This window comes from Aythya marila (assembly GCF_965140915.1).
Source record: "Aythya marila genome assembly, chromosome: 2".
NCBI classification, from domain to species: Eukaryota; Metazoa; Chordata; class Aves; order Anseriformes; family Anatidae; genus Aythya; species Aythya marila.
Window position 1 is genome coordinate 3,649,738 of NC_139043.1, and position 17,925 is coordinate 3,667,662.

Consider the following 17,925-nt stretch of genomic DNA (forward strand, 5'->3'; position numbering starts at 1 on the left):
TGTCTTTGACCACTGGGTAACCTTCAACCAGTTATGGTGCTTCTTCATGACTCCATCTTGTCTACCTGTAAAAAGAGGGAAATGTAGTGAATTCCTTGGAAAATGATTTGGGGTGGATCAGGTTGATTACCTTCTCCTTAAATGGCAGTCATAAAAATTAACACGCAGGCAGTGATGGACGTAGTCAGATGTTGATGCAACATAAAGCTGCCTCATTCAGAATTAGCTCTCTTACCTGTAGGATATGTTATTTTGCTGTAGAAACCTGCTCTGAATTCCATGAAGAAAGTCTTCAGAAAAGCACTTCTACTGATGGCAACATGTACGACCTCAGAAGGCAATGTAGCCCTTCTGGATTCAGTAAAGGAGGTATTTAATTATTTCCTATTCTTGCACAGCCTGATCAGTTTGGCCTGCTGGGAAACCATCTGTTGGCTTGGGCTACACACGAAAATGCACCCAGGAAAGAAGCTGTGCAGTGTTGCCATGGGTAAAGCTCTCTTTTAAGCCCTGTGAGACCAAAAGTTTGATCCCAGCCTAAAACTTTCAGGCCAGAGATCTGAATGCCCTCATGCCTCATGTGGGTTAGCTGCCAGGGTGGATGGTCGACAATCAGATTGAAGTTGATTTATTATTCTAAATATTGAAGGAAAAATATCAAGGGAGTTTTTTTTTTTTTTTCTTTTCTTTTTTTTTGAGTGAGAGAGCACTTTTATATGCTATGTCTTGCTGAGAACTCACTAACAGGAAAAAAAATGCCAAAAAAAAAAAAAAGCCAAAAAAGCAAGTGCCATTGATTGAGTGAATGAAACCATAAATAGAGAGGGAAATGTCAGTGCTAAATTTGTTGTCTGTATTATCTTCTGAAGTATGACTTCAGCTGATTGAGCTAGAGTTCTTGCTATCTGACGAGAGCAGCACTGAATATTTTTTTGTGGCCCAAATGACAAAATAAGAAAGACTCCGTACATGGCAAGATCCAAAGCTACAAGATTGGGGTCAGGAAGAGATACTGGAACTAGTGGGGACTCCACACCAGAAAGCTCACAAAGGACATTGCAGAACCATGTAGATTGACCAAGATATGCTCAATCACACTTTTGGCCAAACAGACATATTTGGCCAACATGTTTGAGAGAAGGAACTTGGACTGAGAGCTCACGTTAGGTGAGTTACATAGGTGAGTAGATCTATCTGTCTGGTGGGATCCATCTATTCAGATAGATCTGTGGTTGTTATTATGTAACCAGGATCCCTGTAGTAACCGTACACACATCAAAACAAAGCATAAGGAGCCTACTGAGAGCATTTAAGCTTCCACTTGGCCAAAATGCTCTTTTGAGGTGCCAGAGACATCACTGAAAAGTCCAGCCAGAGCTCCAATTAGTGCCATGCGTGCAGCCGACCCCCACAATCTGTCTCTTATGATTAAAAATCATCAAAGACAAGTGGTCTGGAAGGCTTAAAACAGGGAAATTACAGGAAAAAAATACAAAGTATGTAACTATGTAGCTCTCTAATACAGTATTGCTGTTGCTACTAAAAAAACATAAGCTTTGCACTGAGTTTGCAAAGCCTCCAGATTGAGGCTTCTCAGGCTTGTCTGAACTTTTCTTGACCTGCCTGCAGCTTTGATTTACTTTGTTTATCTGTGAGAGCAATTTCTCTGTCTATTGTAGTGTCTATGGCTAATATATTTTACCTTCTTAATTACAGTTTTATATAAATAACAGTAACAAGCAGAAAGCAAAAAGTCAATTAAAGATCCTTCTCAGAAAACCTGTGCCTTGCTTTCTGAAAGCTCGGGGCATATCTCAGATATAGGAGCTTGGGAAACAGCTCATAAAAGCGTCTTCATCTTCCTGAACTGTGTCCCACAGGGCTGAGTCCTCAGTCTGGGATGCAAATCAAATAGTGCTTTCTGGGGCTGGATGGAAGAAGGGTAACAGGTTGATTATTTTGGATGGGTTTCATCTATATCTGCTAGACACCTCATTGTCCAGCACAACCTAATCTTTTGGAGCTCTGTGCTCTTGCTAGGGTCAATGGAAGGAGGCAGATGCAGTGAATCACCCAGCTGAGGCTTGGTAGGGCTTAAAGCAAGTTGGCAAGTAGGCAGCTCTCTGCTCTGGTCCACAGGTAGCCTAAAAAGTTGGTAGACTTAACAACTGTCTTTTAGTCCCAATTTTAAGGAACTCAGCCTCTGGAACTGGACTTCTTGCTCGCTCTTTGCTTGTCCCTGAGGGTGTCATGGGTGGAGAACGAAACGCAACATTGGGGTAGGTCCCTTCAATAGCAAAACAAGCTTTGCTTTGAGCCTGCTGGAAGAGGTCTGGGACATGGCCATGCCATTTGGAGGGTGGAGACCCACAAGGGGAAGAGCTCCTCTGCTGGGGAACAAGTACATGGGCCAGACCTGGGGCTCTGAGCAGGCTGCCAGCACTCTCAGCACATGTAGACATTCAGAGGTGTTGCATAAATTTACCAGTACAGCAAATGAAGAAACAGTTTTAACACAGTTACTGATGTCAAAGCATTTTACTGAAGCATCAAAATGCTTTGCAAGGTCTCGGCTCCGCACTGCATCAGGCCAGCGCTCAAAAAACCACCTGCTCTCCCTCGGGAGAGAGCACATTTGATTTCCCATTGTCTGTAAAAGCTGCCCTGTGGATAATCTCATTTACATCCCTGCCCTGCTCCTTCACAAATGGTACTTCACAAGCCCCCCTTGCCTTGTGATGGATGCAGACGGCAGAGAGGCTGAAGGAGCAATAACCATTTCCTCTGCCTAAATGGAAGCAAAGAGGATTTCCAAACTCAGCAATAAAAGCACGATTACCTCAGCTTCAGGTTCGCCTGTGAATGACTGGCAAAGCTGCAGCTGCCTCGAAATTTTATCAACAGTGCAGAAAAGAGTCTGCAATGGCCTTTTTAATGTGCTCAGCAATAGTGGGAAAGAAGTGAATGGGCCAATCTGAGTGTGTCATAGTTCAGAGCAATGCAGGTATGTCAGAGCTGGGAGGTCTCCAGAATGGTCAGATGGGGTTTGGGGATGCTGATGTTGTGTCATATAGTGCAACATAATTAATCATAAGTCTTCCATGTATGCAGGGTTGAAGGAATATGCTGTATCAAAAAAAAAAAAAAAAAAAAAAAAAAAAGATCTGGCACAAAATAAAATTTCCTCTTTTGTTCAACATCACTTGGCCTTGCTTAGCATGAGGTAGATCTCATAGTCTGTTTGCCCATACCTTCTTTTCCAGGAGGGTTCTCAGTAGGAATCACAGGTGAGAAGCAGATCCCAAGTGGTGGAAATAAGCCAGACGACCCTGGATCTACTACCTATTTCCTGTGTAATATTGGGCAATTTTTACCTTTTACCAGATGTTCTTCCTTACCAAATAAAATGTCCTGAAATCTCTCAGTGTAGCTCAGACACTGAATATCAAACCTGGGAAGTAGCTCTGGCAGATGAGGAGGCAAGCACTGGGTGATTTCATTGCTCAGGTGGGCTACTTTCTCAGCTACCTTTTTGAACATGACACCTGAAGATTTTTTTGCCACCTAGACACAGCAAACACAGTTCTGGCTTTGGTGCATGCTGCAGCTTTTCTCGGTTTCCTGCAGTGACAAGCCTGAATCGGAGCCTTTGGGCTCAGGGGGATTCACCCAGGTGAATCCTGGCAGGTGCATGGTAGGTCTCCCTGTGTGCACAACAGAGACAAAAAGCACGTTGCAAGAGACATCTCAGCAGAGCCCGGCTGCTCCAGCAGCTGTAGCATTCGCATTCAGAAGAGGCTGTTCTCTCCTTGCTGAAGAGGTGCAGTGCCTTGGCTGAGAGCCCACACCGAGGAGGAGGGCCCGGCAGCTGCAAGAGGCACTTGAGAGCTGACAGTATTAGAAAAAAAAAAGAGATCAAAGTCTATTGTTTCATTGTCCTTCTCTCCTTCGCTATTTCCACAGTGTCCCAGAATGAAGAAAAACTTTATTTTCCCCTCTGTGAACAAAGCAGTGAGCAGCTGTCCATAACTGCAGGAACGACCTTCTTTAGGGGGAGAGCTTTCACTCAGTCCTTTGTTGAGCCACAAAGGAAACACGAGGTGATGAGCAGCTTCAGATGTACTTTGGGTGACCTGAGGGGGCTCTTTCCTTGCTCTGTCACTTGTTTGTCACACGGTTTTTGCCATGTCTCTGCACAAGCCTCAGCTTCCCTCTGTGCAATAAAGGACTGCAGTCTTGGCCTCCTTCAAAGAGCCCTCTGAGATTTCTGCCTTGCAAGCCCCGTGCTGCCTCTCTGCATTAAACCTGATGAATCCCTTAGACCATCAGGAAGAGAAGAAACAAAATGAATTGAGGTCTTGCACTGTAGCCCTACAACTCCTTCTCCAAAAAATGTCCTGCCATTTTGGCAAAAACAACATCTTTTTTTGTCCAACCCCCTTTTTTTGGATGTCTGTCTCTATTTGTCCAGACAGACACAATACAAAAATCACAGTGCATTGATGCATTGACATAAATCCCAGCTACAGTAAAACAGGTTTGCAGATAGTTAGCCACATAGATAATCTGGTGAATGTTTGAGGTTATGGCTACAAAATGCCTGTGAACATTCCCAGACATTGGAACTGATTATCCATATTGTGAAATTATTCTGATGCTCCTTGATGTGCCTTGTGCATGGGTTTGATTAATTCTTTCCCAAAGAATTTCTGGGAGTGGCTCTGGTTCACAATTAGTGTGTCCTGATTGCATGTTATGAACTGGAAGCTAGGAAAAGATATTTCCTCTGTGTCAGGTTTGTAGAGATAACTGGAATGTTTGCCTCTTCTTGGGGTGTGGGGTACGGCTGGCTTCCTATCACCACCCATGAGATTTCTAAAAAAATATATCTCTGCTATTGCAAAGACCTCCTACACTTTTCCTATACTAGTCTCTCATCTTTTAGTAGAAGCCTTAAGTTTGTGGTAGATTTTGAGAAGAGTCTCTAGTGTACAACACTTGAGGACCTGGTGGAAAAAGAGGTATATGGGTTGGCTGCCTATGGCTGAGGGAAACTAGACACCAAACTCCACATGGTCTCCACTGATTTTAAATTCCTGTCCTCAGGTGACCTTTCTGACTTCCTACAGAGCTGTGCAGATCTCAGGCACACCCCTGCTCTTTGGTTCCAGAGCTTTCTGAAGGTGAAAGCCCAGGCGACATGAAGTTAGGCAGGCTGATCTGCAGCTGATGGCAAGCTCGTGTAGGTACTCTATGAGCAAGTACCCATTAAATTCCCAACAAAGACAGCAGCCAATTAACTTTCAGCTGCTCATTTAAGTGATAGACGATCAGGATCAACCCATGGTCAATCCTGGAAGATTTTATGAGCTGCAAAGTGCACTGGGACTAACTAGGTCTTTAGACAATCAATATCAACTGAATAAAAACTGTGACAGTTGTGACAATGAATAATTATCACTCTCAAGATAATTTCACATTTATAATTAAACATGGAACTAGAGTCAGTAAGATAAGGTATAAAAGGATAGGTCAAGGACCCCACTGGCCCAGTACCTTCTCTGGGTATTAAATTCATCCTTGGGTGTAATTCCTGTGAAATTTAGTGGCATGACACTAATGACAATGAGGGAGACCTCACTGTAACTTTTCAGTACTTTTTTTTTCAAGAAGTCAAAGAGTGACTTCTTGCTTGGGCAGATAATGATAGGACAAGGGAGAATGGTTTTAAACTGAAAGAGGGGAGATTTTTGTCAGACTTTAGGAAGAAATTATTTGCTCAGAGGGTGGTGAGGCACTGGCACAGGATGCCCAGAGACATTGTGGGTGCCCCATCCCTGGAGGTGCTCAAGACCAGGTTGGATGAGGCTCTGGGCAACCTGACCTAGTGGGTGACATCCCTGCCCATGGAATCGGAGTTGGAACTGAGTGATCTTTAACGTCCCTTCCAATCCAAGCTAGTCTATGATTCTGTGAACCATCTGCCATTCACAAAGCATGGAAGGGAGATGAGGAAGAGCAGCTGAAAAATTACTGAATTCCATTCTGTTGTACATTTCTGGTGCAGATTGTAGGGTTGGGAATAAGCAGAACATTGACCCAGTTTAATCTCTTGTAATTGCAGGCAAATATCTACCAGGTGGGTAGTTTAGAAAAATGCCTGAATGAATTTAACTACTTTTTCCATAGTCCACAGCCAGAAAAGTACACTAGTGTCATGCAACACGTTTGACTTATTCTTACGCTACCTTACAATGCAGGGGATTGATATATTTTAAATCTGTATATCTGGAAATTTCAGTTATCCTTCTAGAGGAGTTCAGCTTCTTTCCTTTTTATTTTGTAGTAGAGGGATGTCTAAAATGACATCTCCAGATCTGAGCCAGTTCTGTCCTCAACGATCCCAAACCTTGAGTATTAACAAATGTGTGTGAGGCTTTTCTTTGAGGCAGGAAGTTTTGTCCTGGGTAGGGGGCTAAGCATGATTTAAGGCTAACAGTAGAAGTGTTTAATTAGTTAATTATTTTAATTAATTTATTATTATTATTTTCCTGGGTCACTTGTGAAGACTTCTTTCAAAAAAAGTAAAAAAGGCAGGGAGATTTTGTTGACCTTTGGTTAATGCTGTGGTCACCCCTGATGAAATCCAATTTCTACCACTGTGGGTGAAAGTACTGGGAAGGAGCAAGGGGATCTTGGAAAGACACCTTTTATAACCAGCTTGCTTTTTTAAAAACATATTTATTTCTTTTTCCCATCTCTGCTTTAACAGTCTACTTGTCTTTTAAGACTTTTAAGTTCCCCTTCTTTCTGTTAGGAAACAGGTAATGAGAGATAAACTATTTTTCCTGAAAGATTCAGGGTGATTTTTCATCTATGGTAATATTTTTCTTGTTGTCATTTTCTGTTAAGGAGCCAGTGCAAAACTTCTGATTGCTGTTGCATGTATTAGGGAAGGAGGAAACTACTTACAGGCAGAGGAAAGCTCAGATTTTAACAGTATTCAAACAAACAAAGAAACAAACCTGACAGACCTAAAATGAATGTATTATTATGGGTTTTTACAAATTTCATTCTCTTTTAAATGTGACAGTTTGTAAAATTTCTGTGCTATAGCTTATGAATCCTAAAGGATATTATAAAACTGCTCTAAGTTTGTTCTGCCACTAGCTATTCGGGTTGCAATTTGTCTCCCAAATGGAAGGTATCATAAATACAGGATGCTTCCTCTACAGCTGAAAGACTTGCTTGGGTAGCTGGTATCCAGGAATACCAATCCAAGGAGTTTGGCTCAAATTGACTGAATCTTGGATAAAATTAATGAAAGGAAAATATATAGATATATATTTTTCAACTGATATTTACTATTGTTGCTGGGTTTGAAAGTGAGGGAATGAATGGCTGCCTTTGAGACTATGTGAGAGTCAGGTGCCTAGCCCAGTAGAAAGCTACAGGCAGCATAAAAACCTGATAGACATATAAAAAAGAAAATGTGTAAAAAATGCTTATTGTCCATTGTACATATTTACCTGACCAAAGATGAAAATTAACAAGAATGATGGATCTAGTTCTATTCGCATTTTCCTGAAGAAATAACACACTGATGGGGTGGTGCTAACACAAAGGACACCTCTCCATGCTCCAGCAAACTGGCTAAATAAAACTCCTTCTGCCAGGACGAGAGACACTAAAGGAGGCCTAGAAGGGACATTCACGTGCAATAAACTTAAACAGAAAACAGGTAGAACTGGGAAATCCTTTTATAGGATAAGGTTTTCTTTTCAGGATTGATCTTAACTGTCGGATAAGTTAGACCAAAAGGAAAATTATGTAGAAGTGCATGAGAATAGCTCCTCTGCTGAGAAGAAACAGCTGAGTTTCAGTAATAGGATTTTTAGTGCCCAAAAGCTGCTCACAGAAGTGCAAAGTTTGTTACGAGGAAGTGAGGAAGGGGAGGAGGACCATGAAATCTCTCTTGACTTGTATGTTTCTAATGCCATTTTCTGGAAACTATAAGACATTGGTGAGTCTGCTTTCTCTGAGAAGGTAAATCTGGAGTGCATATTTTTCAAAAGTCAGGAATCAGTATGTCAATGTGTATGTGTCGCTTAATGTGAATGCTACAGCCTGACAGGTACCTCATGTACCCACATGTGGGGTGAAAACTTCATTTAATTAAGTACCAATTGGAGTGTTGGGATTCATTGCAACAGTTCTTATCCTCTGCTTATCAACATCTTCTTTCTCCAGCTTAATTCCCTTTCTACTAGAGAAAAATTCTAGCACAGAATGTTTTTCTTTCAACGAAACTTGTTCATTTAGTCCATTTCAGTGAACTACAAAAGGGTGCCCATAAAGGCCTATGTCATTCCAGCGTCTAAGGATCAGAAGGCTTCATTATTAATGGATGTAAAATGAATTAATAACAAAGCCTTCAAATGTACCTTTGCAACTGCCCAGGTGTAAGAATGCTGTGTTTCTCAACATAAGGCAGGTTTCACAGAATTCAGGGAAATTGAAAAAAACCAACAATCAACCTCATAAAAAGCTATCTGATAATCACAAATGTTTGCACATCAGGTCATGTTTAAGAACAAGCTGCTGTGACTTAGACAAATGGTGTCTCCTTTGTCCAGTTGTTTGCACAGAAAGCAAGGCTGGTTTGGCTGGTCGGCAGAATTGCTTCTTTACACTGGTGACCAGAACAGGACAAATCAAACTGTTTTTTTTGCTGCAAACATGGACCCACCTTGCTTATCTTGGATGTAAACAACGTTATGTGACCCTTGAAGTCTCTGTTCCTTTGTCTTTTGTTTGGCAGGTGGACATCTCACATTCCCAAGCAGTGCGTTGAAACCCTGTGGTAAAAGGGGGATAAATGCAATGAGGGTCCAGGGCAGGGGGAAGATGAGTGAAAACAGAGGGACAAAAAAGCAGAGAAATGTGACTGGCTTTTACAGCATTGGTTGTGAGCTTGTCAGTGCCTGGGGCTGTCATTTCTTTATTTTTTTTTCCATCAGACTTCTAGCTTAGCACTACTAGAAGCCATTTTTCAGCCACTGTATGTTATCACCAGACCGAGACTTTAACAGAGACACTCTTTGAATGTCTGCATGATCAAGAAGCTGCTGGTGGCACCCATCACCGGGAAGCTGGGAAATATCTAAATCTCAAGTGGCTGACGTCTAACTGTTTATTTATTGGGATGTCTTTGTGGACATGTTCGTGGAAGGCAATACGAAAATTTAACTTCTTCTGGAAAAAAACAGAGTATTTATCTGTAAGAACACAGACTGTCCTAGGCCATTTTTCCTCAGTGGCAGAAAATGACACCTTGACCCTTTTATTTGGTAGCACGGCCACATAAGCATGCTGACGAAGGCACTGGTGACATTGCACAGTCATTCTCTTAATCAGTGGGAACAGCTTTCTCCATCTGTGCTTCCTCTTCAGCAGCCAGTAGTTTTGTAGACACTGTACAGTGACACCCTCTGATGTTTTCAGGAGGCCAGGACTACTCTGAAGAAGTGTCGTCAGCACTGACATAGGCTGCTGCAAGAGGGACTGGCAGGTAGTAGCAAAGCAGGCAGCAGGACTATGTCCGTTTTTGCTATCTAATAACATCTGCTGCCTAAAGTGACTGACCCTTTTGTATACTATCTTCCTAGACACCTTGAGAAATTGAGCTAGCAAAAAAACTCCCAGCAACAAACCCTTCTGTTACAAAACATCCTCATTTGGCTTTGGCTTCTGAGTGTGATGACTTGGCTGTGCAAGGTCATCACCTCCAGGAGCAGCCACTTCTCTTCCCCTCATGTGTCTCTTGTGGTTATGAGCAGTGATGTCATGTGCAAGAGTGTTTACATCCTCCTTAAGGCTAACAGGCTATGGAAAATAAAATATAGGGAAAAAACAATGCAATCCTAGCACTGTTGCTTTAGTTCTTTGATAACCATAAGTAAGGAAACGCAAGAAATACATTCCCAATACTCACCAGCTGCAGACACCACAGCTGAGATTGAACTGGGAATTGGAGTGCTCTGAAAACGATGCTGAAAATATAGGTGGCAGCAACTAACCATTCACCGTCCCACAAGGAGCAAGCAGCACTTGCGATTAGTTGTCTTTTCCAGAGAGTCATGCAGAAGTAGCAGGATCAAATGGTTTGAGTCTCAGTGAATTACTCTCAGAATAATCTCTGTAATTTTACCAGGCATTAAAATGAGACTGACAGGTCTGTAATGACCAGGGTCTTCTTTCTTACTGAGGGGTGCTATGGCAATGTTTCTCTCATAGTGGCAGCTTTGTCCAGAGTTTGAGCTATTTTATTATTACTATTTTATTTTATTTTTCTCTTCAGAAGCTTGGAAGCCTTAGCGTTGCCCTGGGCTGCACCCCAACCAGGAAATTCTGATAAATTCCATACCTATGGAAAAAGTCACCTTGTTATGTACACTTTGCAGTCACAATAAATCAAGATATGCATCTGAGGGTGAATTGGCCTGGCATAGCTGTAGACATCTCCAGTGTTGACACATGAACCTGAGGTAGTGCCAATAAACCCTTTATATTCAAGATGAGAGATGGGCACTCCAGGTGAGGTCCAGCTGCCTAAACACAGACTTGTAGAGTTGTTGTGGGGTTCCAGGAGTACCATTGCTCTTACAAAGCAGTGTGTGTCTGCTGCAAGTCTTGCGTTACATCTTTTGTTCCCATGTAGATGTCTGTAACACCTTGGGGGTCTCACATGGTATTAGACACAATGAAATGCTACCATCTAATGTGTAATTAATCTGATGTAATTTAGCTGTCTACTTGAGATGAAATGATTATATCATTGTTGCATTGCTTATATTAACCAAATCTCCAGTGACTATTAGGAGATCTCAGCTATAAAAGTGCAATCCAGAAAATCAAAATGACATGATTTCAGCTTCAATAGATTAATAGCAAAATTGAAATTTGGGCTTGGGAAGTTTGCTCTTCATAGCCAGTTTCACATAACTCGAGCTACATTACTTCAGCTTTTTGGTGGTCAGGAAATTCTTACATGAAAAATTGCCCCAGTATAACTCTACATTTGAGAGCAGAGAGAAGGAAGCAGAGAAACATGCATCTCTCATGCAGGAGTCAAAACAGAGCAAGCGAAGGTCTGATTTGTTGTTGCTCCTATCTGGAGGGTAAACCTGACATTTCTATCTGCCAATAGCAATTTGCTGTGAAGCAGCCCCACGGGAAAGCTTTCTTCATGCTAAATCAACCAGCAAATGAAATGAACCTTGTGTTGCAATCAAATAAGAAACTTAGTCACAATGTACATGGCTGGGTACATAAATAATTTAAATGTATGCAGCTGCAATTTCAATATATTGAACCAAAACCTCCCTAACAACCTTGTAAAAGACAAAAATTAAAACTCTGTTAGTAAAGAAGATGGATATAAATTAGTGCATTTTTGCTCTCATTTAATCTTTGTGGAGAGAAGTAAATTTTTATGACCTACAAGGAAAACTACTCTTTTAATGATCATCTTGTGGGTGTTCTATGCCAGCTAATATCTCTTTACTGGAGCTATAGTCAAATTCACTTCCTGATGAACCTAAGTTGCCCCCAAAATTGTTCTAAAGACTACTGTCAATGAGCCGAGGTTAGAAGTGTAAACTAATGGAGGTAGCAAATGCTTTCTCTACTTTTATTGAAAAACTCTTGATTCCTATTTTACTTACAAATGGTAACCTTCACTTAGTGCTAGTATAGTGAGGGTAATAATGATCTTAGTGACAGCAATGTTCTTTTTGGTCATAAGTATATTTTTATAATACTCCCATATTTTTCGGTCACTATAAGATTCTTATTACAATAATATTTATTGTTTATTAATGTTTATTAATAATGTTTATTAATGTTTATTAATAAATATTAATAATGTTTATTATTGTTTATTAATGTTAATATTTATTAACACAGAACATAAACAAATAACAATAATATGTTTTTTAAGGAAAGAATATTGAATGTACTCTGAGGCTTACAAGTGTGTATTTCAAGCAAAAATACAACTGTTGCCTCTTTTCTCCTCCAAGTTTGAAATGAAAAGAGTTTCTTATCATCTTTTTCAGCGTCCTGTCTTGACTGGCATTTCCCCCTAGTATATACATTTTTGTTCACAAGAGCTTGTTACTAATTTTTTTGTGTTCAGTGACTTGACAGGAAACAGAGTAGTTGTATTTCATAGGGCCGAAGGGAGCTTTGAGTGTTGGTGATCTAAGCCATGCATTGAATGTCCAGATTCCCTTTGGCAGTGCCTCTGTAGCCATCACCTTAGACCCTTGCAGAGAAGTTCATATCCATCAAGCAGCTCTAAATCTCTTCTTGACAGTTTACATGCAATGCACTCTGGAAGAGGAGGACTTTGGGTTGTGGACCTTTCCCCCCTTTCAAAGAGGAGAATTGGTAATTTCAATGTCTGCTTTGCCTTTTAGTGTCCAGAGTCCTAAGTCAGACAGCCTGGGGTTATTTGAGAGTATTACATCTCTCTGTTGCTACACCTGGACAGATGAATATCCCCCTAAACTGAATTAACTGGATTGACAAGAGCTCCCTAGAAATGAGTTCAATCTAGTAGCTCCAATATTAACAACTGCATAATGGATACAAACATTGAGTGAGAGGAATTCCACCCAGAAAGTCAATAGTACAGTAACAATTGCTCTTTGCGTTCTATTTACAAAGCTGACAATAATTTTTCACACTCTGACCCACTTCACAGTGAGAAAACAGATGTGCAATGCAATGTAGTTTTTCAACTTCTTGTCTCCACAGAGGGGCAATGACTTTCAAGAGCAATTGGGTGGAAGGTTTTTCCTCATTTGATGGCAAAACTCAAGTTGAGGTTGAATGGGGTCTATCAGATGGACTCTCCTAGCTGATGCTATGAATTTTTATCTGTCCTGATAAGATTAAATGAAGAAATCAAATCTATTTAAGTGAAATATTCGCATCTGAGAAGGTCATAATAGTGAGAATCTGTATTCCCCTCTCACTGAGTTCCATTGTATTTTTTATTTGCTTTTCTTTTGGTTCAAGAAAGGAAAAAACTTTGGTAATGAGTTTCTTCAGCCAATTTCTCAGAACAATAATAAGGATTCTGTCATTTATCTTCAATGTTTCATACCTTTGTGTCACACTACACTTCTCCAGCACTTTGCAAATCTTTTGCCTTCTCAAGTACTTGTTTTTCTTCTGGCAAGAGATGTTTTCTAGTGTGACCCACTTGTAACTCCTCTTAAACGATCCCTACAAATTTCTCCCTTGCTGGAGTAACTATTACCTTGCTCACATGAAAAGATAAAAAGTGTTAAAGTTTTTTTTTTTTTTTTTTTTTTTTTTTTTTTTTTTTTTTTTTTTTTTTTTTTTTTTTTTTACTGTGAACTGCCCATAGCACTCTTTGGACAATATTGAATCTGCAGAATTTCACCCTTGTTCAAGGCTTGGGCAAATTCCAGAACTGGAATATTACTATGGATCTGGGCAGCTCTCAAAACAATGATCTATTAATTTTTATTCTGCAATGTAATTTGATTGGCATTTGTATAATGGAAGTTGCTAAATTTTATACAGATATTGTTGATGTTATAAAAAGTAACCAACGACTCTTATCACTTCTTACCTCCACAGAGGTGACCTTTATGCTTCTAGTCTGTCACAAAAGTTGTATGTTAAAAATTACACACAAAATTAATAATTGTGTATGTAGAAATAGCGAGCTGCTGCAGTAGGATGTTGCAGCAACAAGAATTAATTTTGATCGTTATTTTGGAAATACTACTTATGTAGAATGATTACTGTAAATAAATTAACTTTGCTAAGCCTTCAGACAAGTTTAATTTGACTTACATGTTGCCCCCCTAGACCATATAGGTTAGTAACCCAGCCCAGAAAATATTCTGAGATGGTGGCCAGCTCTTTGGGTTTCAAATTGGAGAGATTTCATTTTTTTCTATTTGATAGCGGTTATTGCTCTCACCCTACCTGGTTTTCTGGTTATAAGGTGAGTTAATGGAAGGGATATTTTTTTTTTTTTTTTGGGGGGGGGGGGGGGGTATTTGATTTTTCCTTGACTTTTTCCTTTTCTTTTTCTTTTTCTTTTTCTTTTTTTCTTTTTTTTTATATAATTTCTAAAAGCAGAAATGAAAATGGCCCTTCTCACATTACTATTATTTTTTCAATTGGGATCTTAATGTTTTTCTTTTCACAAGAAATAAAAAAAAACACACTCATAACATGTCTATTTTAATGTTTTGTTCAAAATAGACTACGTTGTTATTCTTTTTTTTTCCAAATAAATCTTTTTTTCTTTTTTTCTTCCCTTCCTTTCACTCTTCAACAGCCAAACAAATACAATCAGTTATTCACACAGGTCCTAATAAACACGACAAATGATGAAAGCCAAAGATTTCCTCTGACACTGGAGAGCTGGTGAGAGTCCAGCATTGAAGATTCTCTATAATTCTGATTCCAAGCTTTATCGTTGTTCAGCTCTGGCCACAGTGACAGCAAACCTCTCAGAAACAGCTGGTCCCTGGCCAGTAATGAAAGTAGGAAAGAAAAAACTGGCCAGTGTTCTTCTCCAGTTCTGATAAATGATGGTGATTTTAAATAACCTTTTAATTTACGAACAGATCCTTGGAAATGTAACCAGCATGACCCAAGAAAGGGGTCAGACTCAGCCAAGAGGACAAGGCTGGACATGCTTTGGCAGTGGGAGGACCAGGCTGAGTAACGTGCACCCATGCTTCTTGCTGTCTCGGGGACATCTCTGGGAGCTGTGAAACCTGTGTGGACCTTCTCCCATCATAGACCAAACCAGATGGCATTTTATCAAAAGCCAAAGTGCCTTGCTGGAATAACTCCAATGGAGCCCTCTGATTAGACTCCTATCTATGAATCAAATGGGACACAAGGAGACAGGGCTGGAGTTTAGCAGAGAACTAGATCATACAAGTACTTGGTGTGAAATTCATGATGGGATGCAGTGAAAAGCTGCACCTAGTCCAAACCAGACATCACATCGCATACAACAATATAATTTCCTCCAACACTGTGGACGGAAGCTACATTTCTATCAGATACCAATAATTATTATCTGGGAGCGGACACGTTTTAATGAAATATTATGGCTTCTAGTTGTTTTATGTTGAAGAGCTTAGAGTTGGGCAGTTGATAAGAAATGGTCATTGATAAGGCATCCCAGCAGCATAAGTCTGTAAGTGCTAGAGTAGGCAGATTCTTGGTGGCAGTGACCAACCCAGTATTGAACTCCTTTGTAAAGTAAGATTCACATAAAGATTCGGGTAAAAGGTGATGATAATTGGGTGCCATCAGGACCTGCCAGAAGGCAGGGAAGGATATACGAACCTGTAGGTGTTGGTATGGCACTGTTCCACCCTAGTTTTCTTCATATCACGCACATACAGGCATCACTGTGCTTTAAAAAACTCTGCCCATCTCCCACCCACACCTCTCAGTTTCTAAGGACTGGAAAAGTGCAGAACTCTCTATAGCTAATGAGATGCTTACCGTTGTCACTCTTGTCACATTTTGGCTGGAAACCCAGCTTTGAATCTCCTTCTTCCTTTATTTTGAGCTGATAAGTGGCAGGACTCCTGCTTGTCACCCAGGATTTCTAATGATCAAGGTACTGAAGTTCTGAGTTGAAGTAATTGTCCTGTTAACTGTTGGACAACTAAGAGTGCTGCAGAGTACATGTTTGGTCTTGGTTCCCCAATAAGCTTACTAGCCCTTAGGCTTACAAGTCAGATGTTGTTTTCCTTTCTTCCTCTCCCTCTGTCCTGGTTGACAAGCAATAAGGATGTCCTGTAGAGTTGCTCTGAAAACCTAGAGCAGGACTGATGATATCTGGTTTCAGCACACCACACTCCTGTACCCTTAGGCTGTGTGTGATAAGGGTGCAAGTCCTTGATCTGCAGTGGGCAGAGCAGAGATATCCCCAAAGATATCTCCCAAGGGGAGAGGTTCAAGTAGTATTAGGCAGGACTCTAGGAGAGGGTTCATCACTGAACATGCTAATGGGGAGATTTAGTACCATGTACACAAATCTCTTCCTTCTCTAGTCTTTGTTTGCAAGTCCAATCTGGTTCTTAGAATACTACTATGTAGGAAATGGCTATTTTTAGGTGATATTTCAACTTTTGTCCACATGATCCAACAAAACGTTAAGTGCATAGGGAGTTATGCTGGTAGGACTCAATCCTCTGTGAGCAGTGCTGGAGGAGCAGCTGGTAAGCCTTTGAATGCATATAGTATTATAGCAGTGACACAGTGCCTGGGCTCTCTGTGCCACACTCCCTTGTGATCTGCAGACAATCCAGAGTCTTTCTAAGCTTGTCTGAAAGCAACTGGACTCTTTCTATGGATCGCATTGAGTTGCAGTTCAAACTTTGTGTCCCCAGTGGGAGAGAATGAATGCAACCGGTTGCATATAGAGGGAAGATAATTTAACAGCTAAAATTGATTCACTACACAGGAAATTGCTTTAATGTCGTGGAGATCACTAAAGTCCTCATCTTGGCATTTTGCCATGGAAACCACAGGGGATCAAAGGAAAAGAATGTCATTGCCCATTTTTAATCACGGCTCTTTTTTTTTTTTTTTTTTTTTTTTATTGAGTGATGTTTTTGCAGCCATGAAAAACCACTTCACCACTGAACTTACACAATGAAGCTTTAAAAGCCAAGCTCATGAATTTCCAGGTATATGTGACCACATGTTCCATCAAATTCAGAAAGACTGTGAGGATCTAAGCAATGCTACACTCATTATTAACAAGGAAGGATGGCTCTTGCACAGAGGACACTGCAGGCATTTGGGATGGCTGGGTTTTAGTGATGATTTTTGCCTCAGACTTCTCAGGTGACCTTCATTAAAGCTACTTATGTTAATTAATTTCTGGGCAGTGATTGGAGTTCCTCACATGGAAAACAGTTTTTGGCAGCAAGTGATTATCCTTGCTTCCATAGATAATAAATGCAATTGGCTGAGCTTCCCTTTCCTCAGCATTTGTAGCATGTTTTTATGATTTCTGAGTTCTGATTTAATCTGTAGAGGGATCCAGTGAAAGTCAGTATGCAATATCGTTGCTTCTCAGAAAGGCCTAGAGCATTAGACCCTTTGCTTTTAAATGAAAATGGTTAATTCACATGGAAAGGAGGGACAGATATAGCAAAGACTTGTCATCCTTAGTTGTAGATTTGGCCTCTACCAGTCATGTGAACTGGTGTAAATCAGCTTAAGAAGGGGGTGATCCGTGGAACTGGCCCCATGGACAAGGAAAAGCTCACTGATCTCTCACTGCGATCTATTTTTCTCTGCCTGATATTCAAGTGCATTAAATAATGTGTCTTTTATACGAATAATTACTGTTCACTTGCAGTTGCCTGCTAGGCATTTCTCCAGCACAGAGGAAGCCTGATGCTTTGTTCTGAGCAATAAAGACCTGAAAAGACAGCACCACTGAGCTGGGCACATAGCAAGGATGAAACACACCCACGATGCAGGGGCAGATGAAGCACCCTCAGGAAAGCTGGAGGGGAAGATGCATGGGTAAGGCCACCATGAGGCTCAGGAGGTACCTGGTCACCGGGCAGGGTGGGAAAGCAGCCAGGGATGAGCACAGAGTGCCTGCAGCCAGTGACCAGCACACAAGTTCATGGCATGTCGAGGAGGCAGGCAGGCCAGGGCTTTGCATGCCTCTCCATGAAGGGGCAGTAGAAATGGAAAGAAAGAGTGTTAAGTCTCATTAGCCCTACTGGGCAATTCTGTGCTTGAAAGAAATATTACTTTAAATGGCTTGCTAATGAATTTAAATCAATGAGCACAGATTTTGATGCCTTGCAAAATCCATGT